The sequence below is a fragment of the Coenobita brevimanus genome, chromosome 65 (assembly GCF_032717465.1).
Source record: "Coenobita brevimanus isolate Jiangsu-jjx chromosome 65, ASM3271746v2, whole genome shotgun sequence".
Classification (NCBI taxonomy): Eukaryota; Metazoa; Arthropoda; class Malacostraca; order Decapoda; family Coenobitidae; genus Coenobita; species Coenobita brevimanus.
The window spans coordinates 22,944,555-22,967,369 of NC_137018.1; positions in this window are offsets into that span (position 1 = coordinate 22,944,555).

Consider the following 22,815-nt stretch of genomic DNA (forward strand, 5'->3'; position numbering starts at 1 on the left):
GCGATTCTAGTTAACAATTACTCCTTTTTGTCCTTGTAATCGCGGCTTGGAGAAATTTTTAAAAAGCCAGTAGACTCATCCAAGGAAAAATAAAATCAGTTAATCTCTAAACGATAGATCCTCGCTCCTGCAGCCTGATTTTATTTTTAGACTTCACAATCAATAAATCTGCATATATGAGGAAACAAGTAATGTTCATAAACTGTATATCTCAGTACGGTTATTTTCTATTTCTTAGTAATATATATCTCATAATGAATACCAAAAAAAATTCTCTTTTACTCTCTTTATTGTCTTTCGGAGTGATTTTACCTTGGTAAATATTCATAATGATATCACACGATTCGTCATACGGGGGAAATATTCCATTATTTAAAATTTGATCAGGAAACTCCAGATGCCACTTTTTAGCCCTCGTTATACAAACAAAAATTATATCCGTTTTATCTAAATTTTCACGTTGTTTGCATGTCTATAATCAAACGATACTCATTGGGCTTAAATCTGTCATGGGCTTAAATCTGTCAAATGCCAGTCTTCTTTGAATGTGAATCGATTTTGTCGTAGCTACGTGTTACCTCATTTAGCCTTATTACTGATTCTATCTTCCAAGTCATACTTCTCTCACCCTCAGAAATGTTTTCTGAATTTTAGTTATAATTGTTAGTGCTTGCCTGATAATTTTCGGTACATGTGTGGTAGTTTCATATTTTGTGTTTTCGCCCTCAATTATGCAGTTTTTAGGATCACTAAAGTTTAATATCTCTCACTTGTTCGTAAAGCAGATGTTTCTTCAGTAATAAAACTAGATTTTTTTTTTTAAATGGTTACCACTACAACTGAAAAAAGTAACAACTGACCCTCTTCCTAAGGTATAAATCGAAACAATCTCCAGACTTTTAAAATAGTTCATTTAATTCTTTTTACTGCATTTTTTTTAGCTGTCATGCACTCTATGTCTACGGAGATTAGGAATATAGATATAAATGGTAATTAATTATATATTTCGGTATTGCGATGGTGTTCATACATCTATCTATCTATCTATTGCCAGACGCCTCAATCCCGTTTGGGGTGGCCACGAACAAATCGCCTCCAAGTCGCCCTGTCCCCCGCCATTTCACTCCCCTGCTCCCAACTCACACCCCCCTCTCTCATATACCTTTCCACCCCATCCCTCCATCTCATCCTCGGCCTCCCCCTCCCTCTCTTCCCTTCCACCTCACTCACATACACTCTCTTCGTCAGTCTTTCACCCTCCATCCTCTCCACATGGCCAAACCACCTCAGTGTGTTCCTCATAACGCTTCCTATCACATCCACATCAACACCACAACGCTCCTTTATATCCTCATTCGTCAGCCTGTCTCTCCATGTGACTCCACAGGCTCCTCTTAAATAACTCATTTCCACTGCTCTCACTCTTGACTTGTGTCCTTGTGTTCATACATTCTTGTATCAATTCTGATGTGAAAGTCAAGAGGTCATCAATATTCCTTTTCACGAGTTATCACTTTTTTTTAGAGATTATACCCAAGGAAATGTTTCTTATGGTGTAAATCGAACAGTAATAATTTGCAAATATTTTTTTTTTTTTTTTACATTGTCAGGAGGCTCGATGTAATTTCCAGGTACTTCTGCTGCAAATGAAAAATAATATATAAATTTTTCTCGATGTTTCGGTGATCACATCAATTGATACTTATTGTTCTTAAATTCTACGATCGATAAACACTCTTTAGGTATCAACCGATTATTTGTTATATGTTTCCCAAATGTGATTTTCTTTTCTCTCTAAAATTTCTTAGTGTTGGAAAGAAATAGGTTTCCAAATCAAATTTCAGTACATTTGTGGAAGTGAGATATTTAGCGATTTATACAGCCATCATTCCAGTAAAATATTTTTGAACTACCTGCAAAGCTGATACTATCAGTCGTAATTAGTTTGTACTACATTTTATGACTGAAGTCAAGGCTAACGAAAAAAAAAAAGGAAATTATACTTATCGAAAATTAAAAGCCCAGCTAATCTCATCACGATACACGAAAGTTGATATCAACTTTTTTTTTATTTTTAAGACCAATCATGAACAATAAATCTGCTGCTACTTTAATGGTCACTGCTTCTCTGAACTGTCTCCATGCATTCCCCCACTTCTACGACGAGCGCATAGCACCCATCTAGCAGCAAACTCATCCCTTTGCTGTCCAGCTCAAATGCAAGAGTTAACCGTTACTCTCAGTCCTTCATTTATGCAACAGGTCAGCTCTGGAACTGTCTCCCTCTGTCTGTATTTCCTGCTGCCTATGATCTCGAGTCTTTCAAAAGCAGCGTCTCCAGGCATCTCGAAATGAATGGATCTTGAATTTGGCTCTCCCTTGTATTTTGTTTTTCTCTTTGAAGGAACTGTTATTGCCGGCTCATGACCTTTGGTTCCTTCTTCTTGATATATATCTATATATATATCTATATATATCTATATATATATATATATATCTCTCTCTCTCTCTCTCTCTCTCTCTCTCTATATATAAATATATATATATATATTATGCCAAGAAGGAACCAAAGGCCATGAGCCCGCAATATATATATATATATATATATATATATATATATATATATATATATATATATATATATATATATATATATATATATATATATATATATATATTGCGGGCTCATGGCCTTTGGTTCCTTCTTGGCATAATATATATATATATCAAGAAGAAGGAACCAAAGGTCATGAGCCGGCAATAACAGTTCCTTCAAAGAGAAAAACAAAATACAAGGGAGAGCCAAATTCAAGATCCATTCATTTCGAGATGCCTGGAGACGCTGCTTTTGAAAGACTCGAGATCATAGGCAGCAGGAAATACATATATATATATATATATATATATATATATATACTTAAACCATTTTCTTTTATAGTCTATATTGTCTTTCGGAGCGATTTTTCATTTGTGAATATGGATAATGATATCACCCGATCCGTCATACTGAGAATAAATTCCATTTTTTTTTTTTATTTAAACAAGAGGCTCATGATGCCACTTTGAAGCCCTAGTTGTACAGTTAAAAAATAATATTCGCTTTTTCTCTAAATTTCCACCTTGTTTATACCTTGTTTACATGCTGTGTTACCTCATTTAACCTTGTTACTGATTTTTTTTTTTTTTGACAGAATTTTGTCACCTTCAGGAATGTTTTCTGAAATTCATAGGCTATTGGGAGTGGTTGGAAGATAATTTTGTGTACATTTGTGGAAGTTGCATATTTTTTTTTTTCGATATCAATTATGCCATTTTAGGATCACTAAAGTACTGTATAATAGCATGCACTTATTCCCAAACTAGATGTTTGTACCGTAACAAAACAACGTTACTGGACCGATGGCTGAATAAACTTACTTTTGGTTGAAATCATTAAATATGCATCTTTCACAAATGTTCTCGAAATTGATCGATAAACACCCATTTCTTTCCAAAACTCAGATCCACATTTCTGAAGGTGACAAATCACATTAGGAAACATAAAAAGAAATCGATTGATAAACTGGGGTGGCATTTGAGGTGTTTAAAAACAAAACGCCTCAACTGATTTGGGGATCACTATAAAAAGCTAGAAATTTCGAATAATTATTTTACCAACCAGCAGTAGAAGCATTTTAAAATTACATTTGGCCTCCTGATTGAACGTGAAAAGAAATGCACATTAATAAATTTCGTGTTACACCATAATCCACAATTTCTTAGGTAAATGAAGGAATATTGATGAGTTTTCGAATCCCACATAAATATTAATACGAGAAAATATTAACTATCGCAATGCCGAGATATTTGATTAATTACTATTATTAACTTTATTCCTCATCTCCGTACTCATATAGAGCATGACAGTTACCAAAAATGTAGGTAGAAGTAACACTGAATGAACTGTATTAATGTAGTCTGGAGATTGTTTGGATTTTTCGACATTTTCAGTTCTATTGTTAACGTCAGGAAAAAAAATGTACAAATTTTGTTAAGGCAAAACTATTCGCTTTAGGAGTAATTCAAATCTATTATACACGAGTGCTCCTAAAAACCGCTTGTGAGGCCAAGAGCACAAAAAAAAAAATGCAAATTCCACAAATGTACGCTAAATTAGCGGGGAAACGCTCCCAATTTTATCTGAAATTCAGAAAGCATTTGACGAAGAAAAAATTCCGCCCGTGAAGAAAAAAATAACGTCTTAGTGAGGTGACACGTCGGATGAGTCTATTCACATTTAAAGCAAGCTGGCATTTGAGGATTTTAAGCTCAAAGAGTTTCGTTTGTTAGAGTGGTGAAATGAGCTTGGAAATTTAAAGATAAAGCGGATATTAAGTTTATTTGTATAACTATGGCTTCAAATTGGCAGGTTGAGCCTGCTGATCAAATATAAAAAGTGGAATATTTTCTATGGGTGGTTTCGTGTGATATAATTATCCATAAGCCATTTTTCCCTAGGGAAATCTCTCAAAACTGATACCTTGTAAGAAGGAAATTTATAGGAGAAAATATAAAGACGATCGTAATACCGAGATATATAATTAATTTCCATTTTTAATTTTTTTCCTCTTCTCCGTAGACAGTGTCAGCTATAAATGGATGCATGTTGAATGATCACTGAATGAACCGTATTCATGTCGCCTGGAGATCATTTGGATCTTTACGTTAGGAAGAGGGTCATTTGTGACTGTTTATTTGATGTATCTTCAAATACAAAAATGGTCACGTTGTTTTATGTTAGAATATCTCTTTTATTAACAATTCAAACTTATAATTCATGAATGATACTAGAACCAGCGTAATGGAGGATGAAAACACAAAAAAAGGCAACTTCCGCAAATGTCCTAAAAATTAGCTTGAAAACAATCCCAATTGTATGTGTGGTATAGAATACATTACCGAGATTGAGAAAATTGTCAGGAAAAAAAAAAATCAGTAGCAAGGCTATGTGAAGTAACACGTAACATAAAATCGGCTCACATTAAAAGAAGGTTGGCATTTGAGGGTTTTAAGCCCAAAGAGTTCTGTGTAAGCCCAAACAGTTTCGTTTGATTAAAGACGTGTAAAGAACCTGGAAATTAAAGGTAAAACGGTTATTAACTTTGCCTTTATAACTGTGGCTTAAAAATGGTATCTTGAGCCTCCTGATGAAATTGTAAAAACTGGAATGTTTTTCCAGCATCACGGGTCGTTTGATATCATTATCCATATATACAGATGTAAAATCACTCCGAAAGGCAAAACATCATTTACCAATAAATTGGTTGACTTCAAGAATAAATATTTGTACTAACGGTGAACTAGTTACGGCTGATAGCACCAGCTTTAAGGATAGTTTGAAACTATTTTACTCTAATGATGGCTGTATAAACGTATTTTTGGGTGAAATCGAGAAATATGCAACTTCTTCAAATATATTCAAAACAGATTTGAAAAAAACTCCAATTATTTATAATATCTCGAGTAAAAAAATCACATTTAGGAATAATATAACAAGAAATCGACTGAAACTTAAAGAGAGCTGGCATCTGAGCGTTTAAGAACAATAAGTTTCAATTGATGTGGGTTGACCGAAACATCGAGAAATTTCGTATTAGTATTCTTTTTGACTGAATGAAAAGAAAAAATGCACACTATGATGGTTCCATTTACTCCATAAGCCAAATTTTCTTAGGTAAGATCCCCCAAAACTCCGATAACTCGTGCGAGAAAGTATTGATGACAATGTATAATCTGTATCGTAATATTGACATATAAGTAATTACCATTTATTACCTTAGTCCTCATCTACGTAGATATGTGGAGCATGACAGCTACAAAAAATGCAGGTTGAAGAAACAATGAATAGATTGTATTATTGTAATGTCGTATGAAGCTCGTTTGGATTCTTACGTTGGGAAGAGGGTCATTTGTGACTTTTTTCACTTGTAGTGGTAACTTCAGAGTTAAAAAATGGTACAAGGTGTTTTGTTAAAGTGAAAGCATTCGCCTTGGGTGTAATTCAAAATTATTATGCTTGAGTTCTATAAAAACAGCGTATTTGAGGGCGAAAGGAATAAATATGTAACTTCCACAAACATACTCTAAATTAGCTGTTAAACTTCCAAATGAATCTAAAATTCAGAGAACATTTCTGATGAGGAAAATAGTCTAAAAAAAAAAAAAACTAATACGGCCAATGAGGTAACACGTAGGATGAAATAGATTCACATGGAAAGAAGGATGGCATTTGAGGTTTCTAAACACAAAAAAGTTTCTCCGTATAGCTCGGAAATTTAGAGATATAATGGATATTACTTTTATTTGTATAACTAGAGCCTCTTAGGCCCCCTGATCAAATATAAGAAGTGGATTCTTCTCGCAGTATGACGGTTCGTGTTATCATTAACCATATGTTCTATCTAACTATCTATAGTCCGACGCCCTAATCATGGAAAGGGTGGCCGCAGACAACTCACCCTCCCCCTCCCTCATATACCTCTCAAATCCATCCCTCCACCTCATCCTCGGTCTACTCCTCCCTCTCCCTCCCTCTCTCTTAGTCAGTCTTTCATTCTCCATTCTCCCCACATGTCCAAACCACCTCAGTGTATTTCTCCTAATCTTCTCAACCACATCCACATCCACCCCACAACGTTCCTTCACTTCTTTATTCGTCAACCTGTCCCTCCATGTCACTCCACATGCTCCTCTTAAGCAACTCATTCCACTGCTCTCACTCTTGACTTGTTCATGGTCCACGCCTCGCTTCAATACGTCAGGGTAGGGATCACAATACTATCATGCAGTGACTTCTTAACTTCCATACCTCCCTATTTCTCATCAATGCTTTCAGTGAACCAACAACCTCCCTTCCCTTTCACGGACATCATCCCCCAACGTTCCATCCTTACTCATCACACTACCCAAGTACATGAACGCACTCACATTCTCCATATCCTCACCATCCAACCTCACTGCGCATTCTGTGACTTCATTCCTCTCAAACACCATAACTTTACTTTTGTTTACATTAACTTTCAGATTCCAAATTCATTCACCAAACCTTGCAACTCTCATTCATCTTCACACAACAATACTGTATCATCAGCAACAGCAACACCGGAATCTTCCACATCTCACCCTCATTCATTAGAGACACCCCCACATCCACTGCCCTACCTTGCACCTTTACAACCCCATCCATGTATACAGTATATTAAACAGCCATGGAGACATCACGCAATCCAGCTTGTCCCACATTGAGACCAAGGAACTCAGCTCACCATCCACTCGCACCGTAACCCTAGCTCCTTCGTACATATTCTTCACAACACACAACAATTTCCCCTCCATGAATTCTTAATACCTTCCACATACCTTGCCCATCTATTCTCTCATAAGCTTTCTCCAAGTCCATGAAGACAATATACACTTTCTTTCCCTTCTCTAGATACTTCTCCACTAAACATCTTAAAACAAATATCTGATCTACACACCCTTTTCCCTTCCTAAATCCCCCTTGTTCTTCTCCAACTAGCTCCTCTGTCATATTCCTAACCCTATCGATGAGTATTCTACCATATATTTTTCTAGTCACACTAAGAAGGCAAATACCTCTGTTACCACATCTCTCTCTCTCTCCTTTGTGTAAAGGAACAATTATACCTGATTTCCAGTCCTCTGGAACCCTTCCCTCTTCCTAAGCCATATCCACTCCACAACAATCTCACTCCCATACCTAAGCATTTCACCACACACTCCATCAATTCCTGGGGCATTTCCCATCGTGATTCTTCATTGCTTCCACTACTTCCGCCCTACTGATTTCTTCCACCCTTCAGTCTTCTCTTCTTCTCCCAGACATTCCCCAACCACTTATACTCGCACTGTTCTCACTCTCTACATTCAACAAATCTTCAAAGTGCTCCTTCCATCTCCTCCATTTCTCTCTCCAATCTATTTATTCCTATTTTTCACTCCCCTACTATTTCCCCTTCCACACTGCCTTATTTTACCTCCTTCCAAAACAATTTCTTACTCTCCCTCCATTTCACACAGATTCCTCCCAGATTCATCCACTTTCTTCTTACTCTCCTTCACCAGTCTCTTCACCTCCTGCTCACATGGCTCTCTTCTCACTCATCTACTCCCCTACCTCTACTCGTTAGCCATTCACTATATATCTTGTTTTGTTCCACAGCTCGTTTCACCTCATCATTCCAACATGCTCTCCCTTGCACATCCTTGCATCTCCTCACTCCACAAACCACCTCACACGCTGCGCCTATCTCTTCCGTGAATCTCTTACATACGTATTCCACCCCTTCCTTCTGCTCTGGCTCATACCTTCCCAATCTTTCTTCCACTATGCTCTTATACTCTGCCATTTTCTCACTGTCTTGCAACTCCTCCACTCTTCTCACAGGAGTGTTTCCTCCTGTCTTCCCCTTCGTCTCTTCAACTATTTTCTTTGCCGCTTTACCTTGGCCATCACTCCTGAAGGCAAAAAATCTTTTTTAAGAGAACTGTATAAGTACTGATTATCATGTATATATCATTAGGAAGAAGAAACTATACAACTGTACTGAGATATACAATTTATAAATATTTCTTAGTTCTTTCTGCACGCAGTTTTATCATTAATGATGGGAATAAAAAAAAGAATCATGTATGAGCGTCGACCATAACTGTTGTGTTTGGCGTGTTCAGATTAAGTGGATTTTAAAATTCCGATGACTATTTTTTTTTTAATTCATCTCTACCGTGTCTTCACGGATAATAGGCAAGTGTGAACTATGGTCCTTTCGCAGCAAGAAGTCCGTTCAGGGTGTGGCAGAAGTTAGAATTCCCCCGAGTGCGACGTTGCCAATATGACCACCAATTATCGGATTATCAGTTTGTCTCCCTACCTACCCTCATCTCTCTCTCTCTCTCTTATCTATCTATCTATCTATCTATCTATCTATCTATATATATATATATATATATATATATATATATATATATATATATATATATATATATATATATATATATGAATTGTATATATTTATTTATTTTCAACTTTTTTTCCACACCACCTATGAGGTAAAAGTCTAGGCACGTTTTATTTTTAAGAGGATTCCCCTGTAGGCCTAATCCTCTCTCTGACCCTGGGTCCCTCGCCGACCTCGGCGTGGCAACATGGGAAAAAAGCGCTGCCACGTGTCATAGAATTCATTCAGATCGTCGTTTTAATTCACTATATACAGAATATAAAAAACAATTTCAAATAACACATAGATGGGAGAGGCATGTACAGTCGCCAAACTTTCCACCTGGGCCACCTAGCCGCGAGAGGTGGGTAACGGGTGCTGGCAACAGTGTATATGTTTGTTCGTGTGTACATGCTCGACGAAAGTTCGGATCATCAACTCTCTTCGTCCATAGTGAACCTCTGTCAGAGTCAGAGTTCATCCCATAGATGGCTGGGTACGGAGTTAGGTGGTGAGAAAAATGTCTCAGGAGTAAGGCGCCTCTCCCATCGGCTCAGCCAGTTGCATGAAACTGGTCACATGGAAAATTATTGTGTGCCACAGGTCGCGCTGACCAAGGCCAAAGATATATGACTATAAATTTTATAATAAAGTAATATAAATAATATTCTTATATAAATATAAACTTTTACTTATAATACAATATACTATACATATACTATACATATACATATTTGGCCTTGGTCCGTGCAACTTGTGACATGCAACAATTCCATGCGACCGGTTTCCTGCAACTGGTCGAGCCGGTGGGAGAGCTGCTGAAGGGGGGAGCTTGGCATAGTGAAGTCCAGGGCAGGTGCAGGACGTTGAGGGGAGGGGGTTACGTTATTCATACCGCCAGTGACAATAACTGCTGAACTAGTTTTTGAGATCCATTGGCAATTTACCAAATATCTACATTTTTAACAATACTAAACATGTTATTTTCTATGTTGTTTTTACATTGTTACAATAACATGTTAATGCACTAAATACTGGAATCACTCCAAGCCTTTCTCTCACACTCTCTTATTATATCAGTAATTCCATTTCATAGGGTTATCACTTGATACCATTATCAGTATAGGTTGAAGATGAATGCATTTACCTAACATCTACAACCAGTTACAAGTAAGATTGCCTGCCATATTCACATCATGAATGACACTGACCAATAAACATTAGGATGATGTTCAGACACTGTTAACGGTTGCTTATTTCCTCGCTGGTAGTACTTCAGGCAGATGTTTTCATGTGTTCTGTGGTGCACCACGAAGAGGTAGGAAATTAAAATACTGTCACCTCAGCAGGCAGAGAATTTATGCATACTTTTGTCGAATGTGGTTATTATATCAGCTATGATAATGATTTACCGTACCATTTTTCATATGACTATGATCATTACAGCACATCTTTATAGTCCATTCGTCTAACGTATGACTGAATTACACATTGCAAGGAAAACTGATTGTGAGCGGTGCCGCTTATATGTGCGGTCACACATTTACATGCTCATCGATTATTCACCGAAAAACATTATCTCACATTATAGCAAGATGAAGACACCATCTCGTCACCACAGTATGCAAAAGCTTCCAGTCATTTTAAGCTCAATTTTATTGATTTATGTGATTGGTAAATGCAACATAACGAACATGAAATTATCATTACAGGCTGGAACACTTTTTTTTTTTTTTCTTTCTTTTCTTATCCCGCGAACCTCGCTTTAGCCCCCGTCACCGAGGTCCGGAGTGCGAGGATATGTGATGTTGGTTGCTGACTGGCTGCTACCAAGACCTAGGTCATAAGACAAGGGCTTGGTGTTTAATAGGAGAAACCCATCTCTCCTGACGGGGGTGGAACCACGTCACACGGATCGCCTGGCGGAAGCGTTAACTACCACGTCACCCACAGTACTGTTTCAAATATTTAATATATATCAACTATTAAAACAATTGCCGTGTTTGCACTGCAAGCACAGAGATCCACGTAATGATTAAGTGATGAGATGCTTAGGTTTTCTATTGTTAACGAAAGGTTGACTCATGACTAGCTGACTCAAGGCAGTATTCTGCCTCAACGAACGAGTTTCAACCTCCGACATCTACAGCTCCTAACTCTCCTACTTAGTTTAAATTAATATCCTCCCAATGAGTAATCCTGTAACGATTAATGACCTAACTTGTCTAATCATGTCTCGGATCAAGAATGGTATTTCAATAGGTTTAATCGAGACCGGCCCAGGACTGGCTAAATGCAAAACGAACAGTCAGACACAGGTATCTACTTTTCAACCATAAGAGCCGGTCACACGACGGTTCTTCCCCCCCAATATGCAGTAGACATTTTTTAGCCATGGGTTTATCATGTAATAATGAAAAAGAATACTTTTTTAAATATATGATATATGTAAAGATGCGGCCTTTTGAATTAGTTTACTTATTGTTTTCAATACTTGCATTATCCAACACTTTCAAGAAGCTCCTTTGAAATTCTATCGCCTAAAAATTGTCGACTGATTACTGGGATGAACTTTGACTGAGGTTCACTAAGGAAAACGAGAGGTGATGATCCGAACTTTCATCAAGCATGTACACACGAACAAACAGATAGCCTACACTGTTGCCAGCACCCCTTACCCACCTCTCGTGGCGGGGTGGCCCAGGTGGAAAGTTTGGCGACTGTACTATGGTTGATTTGGCAGCATCGCTAGAGGTGATTCACCAGGTGGGCCCCACCCTGAACGGACTTCTTGCGGTGAAAGGACCATAGTTACTGCTAATAACCTCCGGTTTTGGCGTACTTCGTGGTTATTTCACTGGAGTGATGGCTGTATAAACTTACTTTTGGACGAAGTCGCAAAATATGCAATTTTCACAAATGTACTCCAAAAAAAGTTGCCAAATATTCCGTTATTTCCATAACAAGAAATCCATTAACACGAAAAGAGAGATGGCTTGCGAGGTGTTTAATAACAATGTTTGTATTGTGAGGATTACCGAAACAAGAGAGAAACTTCGAATGAGTATTCTTTTTTATCTATAGTAGAATCACTTTAAAATTAGATCGAGCCTCATGACTGAATAAAAGAAGAATATTTTCACATTATGAATCTTCGTGTTGCACCAGAGGCCACTTTTCCTTAGGTAAAAGTGTCAAAACTGTAATACATCATTAATGAGGATTTGACTCTTACCTAAAAATTTATGCGGGAAATATGAATACGATTGCAGTACCGAGATATATAAGTAATTACAATTAATAATTTTATTCTTCTATATTGACATATATCGTCCGCTAAAAAAAAAAAAAAAAAAATGAAACACTGAATGAACTGTATTAAGCTCGTCTGGAGATTGTTTGGATGTTTTTGTTAGGAAGATGGTTATTTTTTAGTTTATTCATTTGTACTTGTATCTTCAGACAAAAAATATTTCCTATTTTCTTTTACGGCAGAAGTATCTCCTTTATTAATAATTAAAAACTATTATTCTTGAATGATAAAAAGAAAACGCATAACTGAAAGCGAAAACACAAAATAAGCAATTTCCACAAATGTATTCAAAATTTGTTGCCAACACTCAGTTGTATCTAAAAATCAGAAAACATTCTTGTGTGTAACACGTAGGATAAATCCTATTCACAGTGAAAGAAGGTTGGCATTTGAGGGGCTTAAGCCCAAAGAATTTCGGTTGACTAAAGACGTGAAAACAACTTGGAAAGTTAGATAAAAAGGATTTTATTTTTATCGTCATAACTAGGGCTTTTATGTAGCCTCAAACCAAATCAAATATGAAAAGAGAATATTTTCTCATTATGTCATCCTGAGATATCATTAACATTCATCAAGGTAAAATCACTGCGAAAGACAAATAATCGTTTAAAAGAAAATTGTTTAGGTGCTGATAATCAAATATGTATTATGAGGAAAACGTAAATTCATAGCTGTACTGATATATAAAATTTATCAATATTACTTTTTTCCTCATATAAGCAGTTCTGTTGTTAGGGATGTCTAAAATAATCAGTTTGCAGGATGTGTCTGCCGTTTTGAGGTTAACTGTATATTTTTTCTCGGATGAGTTTGTTAGCTTTTATTTATCAATATTACGTTGTTCCTCATATAAGCAGTCTTGTTGTTAAGGATGTCTAAAATAATCAGGTTGCAGGAGCTGTCTGCAGTTTTGAGGTTAACTGTATATTTTTTCTCGGATGAGTTTGTTAGCTGTTTTTTATATTTATCTTAGTCATTACTTATTGGGCAAAAAGTAGTGCTGATTGTGAACTAGTTACGGCTGATTGCATACCCTTTATAGTTCAAACCTATTTTACTAGAGAATTCGCAGCATAAACTTATTTTTGGTCGAAAACGCTAAATATGCAATTTCCTCAAATGTTCTAAAAATTGATTGCGATACCCATTTATTTCCAAAACTCAGAAGATATTTCTAAGGGTGAAAAAATCATATTTAGGAAATATATAACACGCAACGAAAGATGGCGTCTGAGGTGTTTAAGAATAAAAAGTTGTCACCAAAAAAAGCAAGAAATTTCGAATGTTTTCTTTTTCATCTGCAGTAGAAACATTTTATTAAGCCTCGACGTTAAAAAAAAAAAAATAATTGCACACAATGAACGTTCGTTCTGGACAAATGTAGATCAGCATGGAAAAGTTTGGATGGTATGTGAGTGTTTTTGACGTGTTATGAATAGTAAAGTAGGGAATGTGAAGGTGGATGGAATAGTTGGTGAGTGGGGTGTGCCGTGCTGAGATAGATGAGAACGGCAGTGCGTTAGTGGACATTTGTGCCGGAAGGGGGTTGGTGATAACCAAAATGATCCGCAGGTATACATTGCGAGTGTTGAGAGGGGTGGATGGTGAACTGAACGAAAGGAAGGCAATGATTGATTATGTGTGTGTGGATGAAAGAATGTAGAGATGTGTAGTGGATGCAAGAGCTTATAGAGGTTGGGGAGTGGACTTTCTGACCACTACTTGGTGGTGGCCAGAATCAAGATCCAAGTCAGATGGAGAAATGGAAGATGGGAAGGACGGGAGGAAGTAGTTGCAAGGAGAGTGGAAAGGTTACAAGAGGATGAGAAAAAGGCAGAATATAAGAGAGAAGTGGAGGAACGATTGGATAACTATGAATTGGAGCAGATGGGGGACGTGGAAGGTGTGTGCAGAATATTCACGGAAGAAATATGTGTAGCATGTGATGTAGTGTGTGAGGTGAAGAGAAGACGGAAGGGGGTCCAAGGAACATTTTGGTGGAATGAAGATTTGAGACAGGCTGTGGCACAAAAGAAGAAAGCATACAATGAATGGATGAGAAATAGGGGCGTGGAAGAAGAGGCGGAAGAGAGAGTTATATGTAGAAAGGAAGAGAGATATGAAAAGATTAGTAAGAGAGAGTAAGAAGAGAGTGGATGAGGAATTTGGAAGAAATTGGAGTGTCAAGTGGAGGGACTAAGAAAATGTTGTGGAAAGAGATGAAAAGAGTAAGACAGGGTGGCAGTGGAGTTAACAGGGGAGTGAAAGATGAAAATGGTAGATTACTAGTGGAGAAGGGAGAAAAAATGAGCAGATGGACAGAACACTTTAAAGAATTGTTGAACGTAGAGGATGGAAGTAATGCGAGTATAAGTGGCTGGGGAATGGCTGGGAGAAGGAGGGAGGTAAGAAGACAGGAAGAAATCAGTAGGATAGAAGTTGTGGAAGCAATGATGAAAGTCAAATTGGGGAAAGCCCCATTAATTGTTGGACTGTGTGGTGAAATGCTGAAGCATGGTGGAGAGATAGTAGTAGAATGGATGTGGAAGATGTGCAGATTGGCCTGGAAGGAAAGTAGAGTTGCGGAGGATTGGAAGTCAGGTATAATTATTCCCTTGTACAAAGGAAAAGGGGAAAAAGAAGTGTGTGGTAATCATAGGGGCATTTGCCTTCTTAGTGTAATAGGAAAAGTGTATGGTACGATACTTATTGACAGAGTTAGGGAAATAACAGAGGAATTAGTTGGAGAAGAACAGGGAGGCTTTAGGAAGTGAAGAAGTTGTGTAGATCAGATATTCATTCTTAGATCTTTAGTGGAAAAGTCTCTAGAGAAGGGAAAGCAGTTGTATGCGGCTTTCATGGATTTGGAGAAAGTATATGACAGGGTGGATAGACAAGGATTGTGGAAAGTATTAAGAATATATGGAGTAGATGGTAAGTTGTTGAATGCTGAGAAAAGTATGTATGATGGTGCTAAGGCTGCAGTGCGTGTGGATTTTGAACTAAGTGAATTTTTCTCTTTGAAGGTTGGGTTGAAACATGTCTCCATGGTTTTTCAATCTGTACATGGATGGGGTAATAAAAGAGGTGTTTAGAAACTCCCTGTTGTTGAGAGAAGACGAAGGCTTGGTAGATGAGTTTGGGAGAGTAAGAAACGGAATCTAATGGTGAATGTAGGGAAAAGTAAAGTGATGGTCTTTGAGAGAGGTGAAGTCAGTGAATGTCCAGCGAGGTTGAATGGTTAGGAATTGGAAAATGTGAGTACGTTTAAGTACATGGATAGTGTGATGAGTAAGGATGGAGGTTTGGAGGTTGAAGTGCTTGACAGTGTACAGCAAGGAAGAAAGATAGCTGGTTCTTTGAAAGCAGTGATAAGAAACAGGGAAGTGAGCATGGAAGTGAAGAACTTACTACATGACAGTATCGTGATACCAACTCTAACGTAGGGAAGTGATGCTTGGACGTTCTTTGAAGTACGCAAGTCGAGTGAGAGCAGTGGAAATGAGTTATTTAAGAGGAGCCTGTGGAGTCAAATGGAGAGACAAGCTGACGAATGAGGATATAAAGGAGTGTTGTGGTGTGGATATGGATGTGATAGGAAGCGTTATGAGGAACACACTGAGGTGGTTTGGCCATGTGGAGAGGATGGAGGGTGTAAGACTGACGAAGAGAGTGTATATGAGTGAAGTGGAGGGGGGTGGAGGGAGGTGGAGGCCGAGGATGAGATGGAGGGATGGGGTGGAGAGGTATATGTGAGACGGGGGTGTGAGTTGGAAGTGAAATGGCGGGGGACAGGGCGATGTGGAGACGATTTGCTTGTGGCCACCCCAAACGGGATTGAGGTGTCTGGCAATAGATGATAGATAGGTCTCTCAATTTCCACGTTGTTTACATGTCTCTACTCAAACGAACCTCATTGGGCTTAAACACCTCAAATTCCAGTCTTATTATGAAGTGAATCGATTTCATCCTACGTGGTACCCCATAAAGCCTTGTTATTGATTTATTCTTCCGGGACAGAATCTTCTCACTCTCAGAAATGTTTTCTGGAATATACATACAATTAAGAGTGTTTGCCACCTAATTTTGAGTACATTTTTGAAGTTGCATATTTTGTGTTTTCGCCCTCAATTATGCGGTTTTTAAGATTACTCAAGTATGATAGTTTTCACTTATTCCTAAAGCACATTTCTGCTACCGTAAGAAAACAAGACCATTTGTAATCTGAAGTTGCTCTACAAAAGAAAAAGTCATAAATAACCCGCTTCCTATGGTAGAAATCAAAACACTCTCCAGTTGACATTAATACAGGTCATTCAATGATTCTTTATCCTGCTTTTTTTTTTTTTTTTTTGGAGCTTTCATGCACTCTGTCTACGGAGATTAGGAAGAAAGCATGTGAGAGTCAAAAGCTCATCAATATTAATTCTCTCGAGTTATCACAGTTGTAGAGATATTGCCTAAGGAAACGTGGATTATGGTGTAACGAATATTGACAATGTGCAAATATTTTTTTTATTTTTTTACAGTTAGTGAGAAGGCTCGATTTAATTTTAAAGTGCATCTACTGCAGATAAGAACACTCATTCGATGTTTCTCTCTTGGTTCTCTGACCCAAACATCAATTCACCTCAGATTCCAGTTCCCTTTTCGTGTCAAATGATTCCTTGTTAGATGTTTCCTAAACGTAGTTTTTTCACCTTCAGAAATGTCTGTTAAGTTTTGGAAATAACTTGGAGTGCTTCGAATAAATTTTTAGTACATTTGTTAAAGTTGCATATTTAGCTATTTCGACCAGAAGTTTATACAGCCATCACTGCAGTAAGTTAGTGTCGACTTACCCCTAAAGCGGATGCTATCAGCCGTAAGTAGTTAACAATTGGTACAATCCTTTAAGTAACGGATAACATGAATTAAAAACAAAAAAAGTAGACACTTGGAAAATTCAAAATCCAGTTAATATCATCAGGACAGAACAGTTCAGGTCGACGGTCCGGCAGCTTTTTTTTTTTTTTTTTTTTTTTAGAACCATTATGAGAAATTAAAATGCGTGTATGATTAACCAAGTAATAATTATAAACTGTATATCTGAGTATGGCTATATTTTTACTTTTTCCTAATAATATTCATCTGATGATCAATACCTAATCAGTTTTCTTGTAAACGATGTATTGATTTACCTTGGTAAATATGGACAATGATATCACACGATCCGTTATCCTGGGAAAATAATCCTTTTTTTTTTTTTTTTTTACATTTGAAGACGAAGTTACAGATAAACATGATGTCCGTTATATCTCTAGATTTCCAAGTTTTTTGCACGTCTCTATTCCCACGAAACTCGTTGGAGCGGAGGGATCGCGATGTTGGTCCGCCGGGAGAGCAGAGGATCTCTGCCGCAAGATGCAGTGGACGCTGCAGCCCTCGGGTCGGTCTTGGGGTGTGCCTATGAGTTTCCGGGCTTGGGCTCCCCTCTCTTCCTGCCTCCCACAGGCCAGGCACTGTGTCAAGCACGCGAGCCCCACTCGGAAGAGTACGCCTCACCTCGAAGTCAGCCCCCAAGAATAAAGCCTCAGACATGTCAGCAGAAGTTAACAGCCACGAAAATCCTGTCGTGGGCCAGGGCGACTACAACGCTCTGCATATACTCATCTGAGCGAGAGCATTTTCACATGTTAATCCATTTCATCCCACGCGTTACCTCATTTAGTCTTGTTACTAATTTTTCCCTGAGGCGGATTTTAATCAACCCCAGTTGATTTTTTTCTGAATTTCATGAAATTAGGATTGTTTCCCAACAAATTTAGAGTTCATTTGTGGAAGTTGCATATTTAGTGTTTTCGCTCTCACTTCTGCGGTTTTTAGGATCACAAGAAGAATAGTTTTGAATTACTCCTAATGCGGGTGCTTTTACCGTAACAAAAATACTTCTATCATTTTTTTTTTCCTGAAATTACTTCTACAAGCGAATATGAGTTACAAATGATCCTCTTCCTAACGTAAAAATGCATTCTCCAGATGATATTAATACAGTTGATTCAGTGTTCCTTCAACGTGCATTTTTTTTTTTTTTTTGGTAGCTATGTCTACGGAGATTATTAAAGGTACAAATGGCAATTATTAATATTTCTCACTATTTCGATGGTGTTTATACTTTCTCGTATTAATTTTTCTGTGAATGTCAAAGCCTCACCAATATTCCTTCTCACGAGTTATCGCAGTGCTGAGAGAGTTTACCTAAGGAAATGTGGCTTATATTATAACACGAACCGTAATAATTTGCAAATACTTTTCTATTATATTCAATCAGGAGGCTCCAGGTAATTTTGTAGTTCTTCTACTGAAGACGAATGTGAGAACCTTTCTCATTGGAAATTTTAGCTAGTTTCGGTGGCCCTGTGTCAGTTGAAATTTATTGTTCGTAAACACTTCAGATGCCAATTCTTTTCGCGTGTTAATGGATTTCATTTTGTTTACCAAATGAGATTTTTTCGCTGATAGGAATATATATATATATATATATATATATATATATATATATATATATATATATATATATATATATATATATATATATATATATATATATATATATATATATTTCCTTCCAAGTCAATTTCCAGTACATTTTTTGGAAAATGGATATTTAGCGATTCTAGCTCACAATTGACACTCCTTTTTGTCCTTGTAATCGCGGCTTCGAGAAATTTTTAAAAAGCCAGTAGACTCATCAAAGAAAAAAAAAATCTCAAAACGATACGCTCCTGCAGGCTTTTTTTTTTTTTTTTCCAGACATAATAATCAATAAATCTGCATATATGAGGAAACAAGTAATGTTCATAAACTGTATATCTCAGTACGGCTATTTCCTCTTTCTTAGTAATATATATCTCATAATGAATACCTAAAAATATTCTCTTTTACTCTATTGTATTTCGGAGTGATTTTACTTTGGTAAATATTCATAATGATATCACGCGATCCGTCATACGGGGGAAATATTCCATTATTTAAAATTTGATCAGGAAGCTCCAGATGCCACTTTTTAGCCCTAGTTATACAAATAAATGTTCGTTTTATCTCTAACTTTTCACGTTGTTTGCATGTCTATAATCAAACGATACTCATTCGGCTTAAATCCTTCAAATGCCAGCCTTTTTTGAATGTGAATCGATTTTATCGTAGCTACGTGTTACCTTATTTAGCCTTATTACTGATTCTTTCTTTCAAGTCAGACTTCTCTCACCCTCAGAAATGTTTCCTGAATTTTAGGTACAATTGTTGATGCTTGCCTGATAATTTTGGGTACGTGTGTGGAACTTGCATATTTTGTGTTTTCTCCCTCAATTATGCAGTTTTTAGGATCACTAAAGTTTAATATCTATCACTTGTTCCTAAAGCAGAGGTTTCTTCAGTTACCACTACAATTGAAAAAAAGTGACAACTGACCCTCTTCCTAAGGTATAAATCGAAACAATCTCCAGACTATTTTAAAACAGTTTATTTAATGCTCCTTTTTCATGCATTTTTTGTAGCTGCCATGCACTCTATGTCTACGAAGATTAGGAATATAGATATAAATGATAATTAATTATATATTTCGGTATTGCAATCGTGTTCATACTTTCTTTTACTAATTCTCTGAGTTTTCACTGTTTTTGGAGATGATACCCAAGGAAATGTTCCTTATAGGGTAAATCGAACAGTAATAATTTGCAATTTTTTTTTTTTTTTTTTAACATTGTCAGGAGGCTCGATGTAATTTCCATGTACTTCTGCTGCACATGAAAAATAATATGCGAATTTTTTTCGATGTTTCGGTGAACTTCACATCAATTGATACTTATTGTTCTTAAATGCTCTTTAGGTATCAACCGATTATTTGTTATATTTCTCAAATGTGATTTTCTCCCTCTGAAATGTCTTCTGAGTTTTGGAAATAATTAGGTTTAAAAATCAAATTTCGGTATATTTGTGGAAGTGAGATATTTAGCGATTTCGGCCAGAAATACGATTATTCAGCCATCATTCCAATAAAATATTTTTGAACTACCTCCAAAGATGATGCTATCAGTCGTAATTAGTTTGTACTACATTTTATGACAAGTCGGGATACGAAAAAAAAAAAAAAATTAAACATCGAAAATTAAAAATCCAGTTAATCATATCACGACACGAAAGTTAAGGTCAACATTTTTATTTTTGACTCATCATGAACAAAATCTGCGCTACTTTATTGGTCACTGCTCCACTGAACTGTCTGCATGCATTCCTGCTCTACGACGGACGCGTAGCACCCGTCTAGCAGGAAACTTATCCCTTTTCTGCCCAACTCTCTAATAAAAGAGTGAACCATTATACCCCGTCCTTCATTTATGCAACAGGTCAACTCTGGAACTGTCTCCCTCTGTCTGTATTTCCTGCTGCCTATGATCTCCAGTCTTTCAAACTGTTATTGTGGGCTCATGGCCTTTCGTTCCTTCTTCGTGGCATAATAGATAGAGAGATAGATAGATAGATAGATAGATAGATAGATAGATAGAGAGAGAGAGAGAGAGAGAGAGAGAGAGAGAGAGAGAGAGAGAGAAAATGATAATCAATACCTAAACTAATTTCTTTTAGTCTTTTTTGTCTTTTGGAGTAATTTTTTATTTATAAATATGGATAATGATGTCACCCGATCCGTCATACTGAGAATAAATTCCATTTTTTTTTATATAAGCAGGAGGCTCATGATGCTACTTTGAAGCCCTAGTTGTACAGTTAAAAAATATTATTTTTTCTCTAAATTTTTACGTTGTTTACACCTTGTTTACAAGCTGTGTTTCCTCATTTAACATTGAAACTGATTTCTTCTTATAGAATTTTGTCACCTTCAGAAATGTTTTCTTAAATTTATATGCTATTGGGGGTGTTTGGAAGATAATTTTGAGTACTTGGTGTAAATTGCATATTTTGTATTTTCGATATCAATTATGCTATTTTTCGGTCACTAAAGAACTGTATAATAGTATACTTATTCCAAAACTAGATGTTTCTACCGTACCAAAACAACGTTACTGGACCGATGCCTGCATAAACTTACTTTTGGATGAAATCGCTAAATATGCAACTTTCACAAATGTTCTCAAAATTGATCGATAAACCATCCTATTTACTTCCAAAACTCAGACCACATTTCTGAGGATGACAAAATCACATTAGGAAACATATAAAAAGAAATCGATTGATAAATTGGGGTGGCATTTGAGGTGTTTAAAAACAAAACGCTTCAACTGATGTAGGGATCATTATAAAAAGCTAGAAATTTCGAATGATTATTTTCTTTACCAGCAGTAGAAGCATTTTAAAATTACATTGGGCCACCTGATTGAACGTGAAAAAAAAAAAAATACACATTAACAAAGAACGCGTTAAACCATAATCAACAATTTCTTAGGTAAATGAAGGAATATTGATATTTTCGACTCCCACATAAATATTACGAGAAAATATTAACTATCGCAATGCCGAGATATTTAATTAATTACCATTACTAACTTTATTCCTCATCTCCGACCTCATATAGAGCATGACAGTTACCAAAAATGTAGGTTGAAGGAACACTGAATGATCTGTTTTAATGTTGTCTGGAGATTGTTTGGATTTTTACGTTATGAAGAGGGTCTTTGTACATTTTTTTTTTCCTGACGTTACCAATAGAACTGGAAAAAGTCGTACAATTGTTTTGTTAAGGTAAAACTATTCGCTTTAGGAGTAATTCAAATCTATTATAGATGAGTGCTCCTAAAAACCGCATAATTGAGGCCAAGAGCACAAAAAATGCAAATTCGACAAACGTACTCTAAATTAGCTGCCCTGGAAAACAAAAATAAGTAAGTAAGCTTAATGAGGTAACAAGTAGGATGAAATATATTCAAATTTAAAGAAAGTTGGCATTTGAGGATTTTAAGCCCAAAGAGTTTCGTTTGTTAGAGTGGTGAAAACAGCTTGGAAATTTAGAGATAAAACGGATATTAAATTTATCTGCATAACCAGGGCTTCATAGTGGCAGGTTGAGCCTGCTGATCAAATATAAAAAGTGGAATATTTTCTGTTTCGTGTGATATAATTATCCATAAGCCATTTTTCCCTAGGGAAATCTCTCAAAACCATGTAAGAAGGAATATTGATGAAGTTTTGACTCTTACCTAAAAATTTATAGGAGAAAATATAAAGACTATCGTAATACCAAGATATAGTCAATTTTCATTTATATTTTTTTTTTCCTCCTCCGTAGACAGTGTCAGCTATAGAAGGATGCATGTTGAATGATCACTGAATGAACCGTATTCATGTCGCCTGGAGATCATTTGGATCTTTACGTTAGGAAGAGGGTCATTTGTGACTTTTTTCATTAGCAGTTGTATCTTCAAATACAAAAATGGTTATAATAGAATATCTCTTTTATTAGCAATTCTAAAATCGAGTCATATTAAAAAGAAGGTTGACATTTGAGGGTTTTAA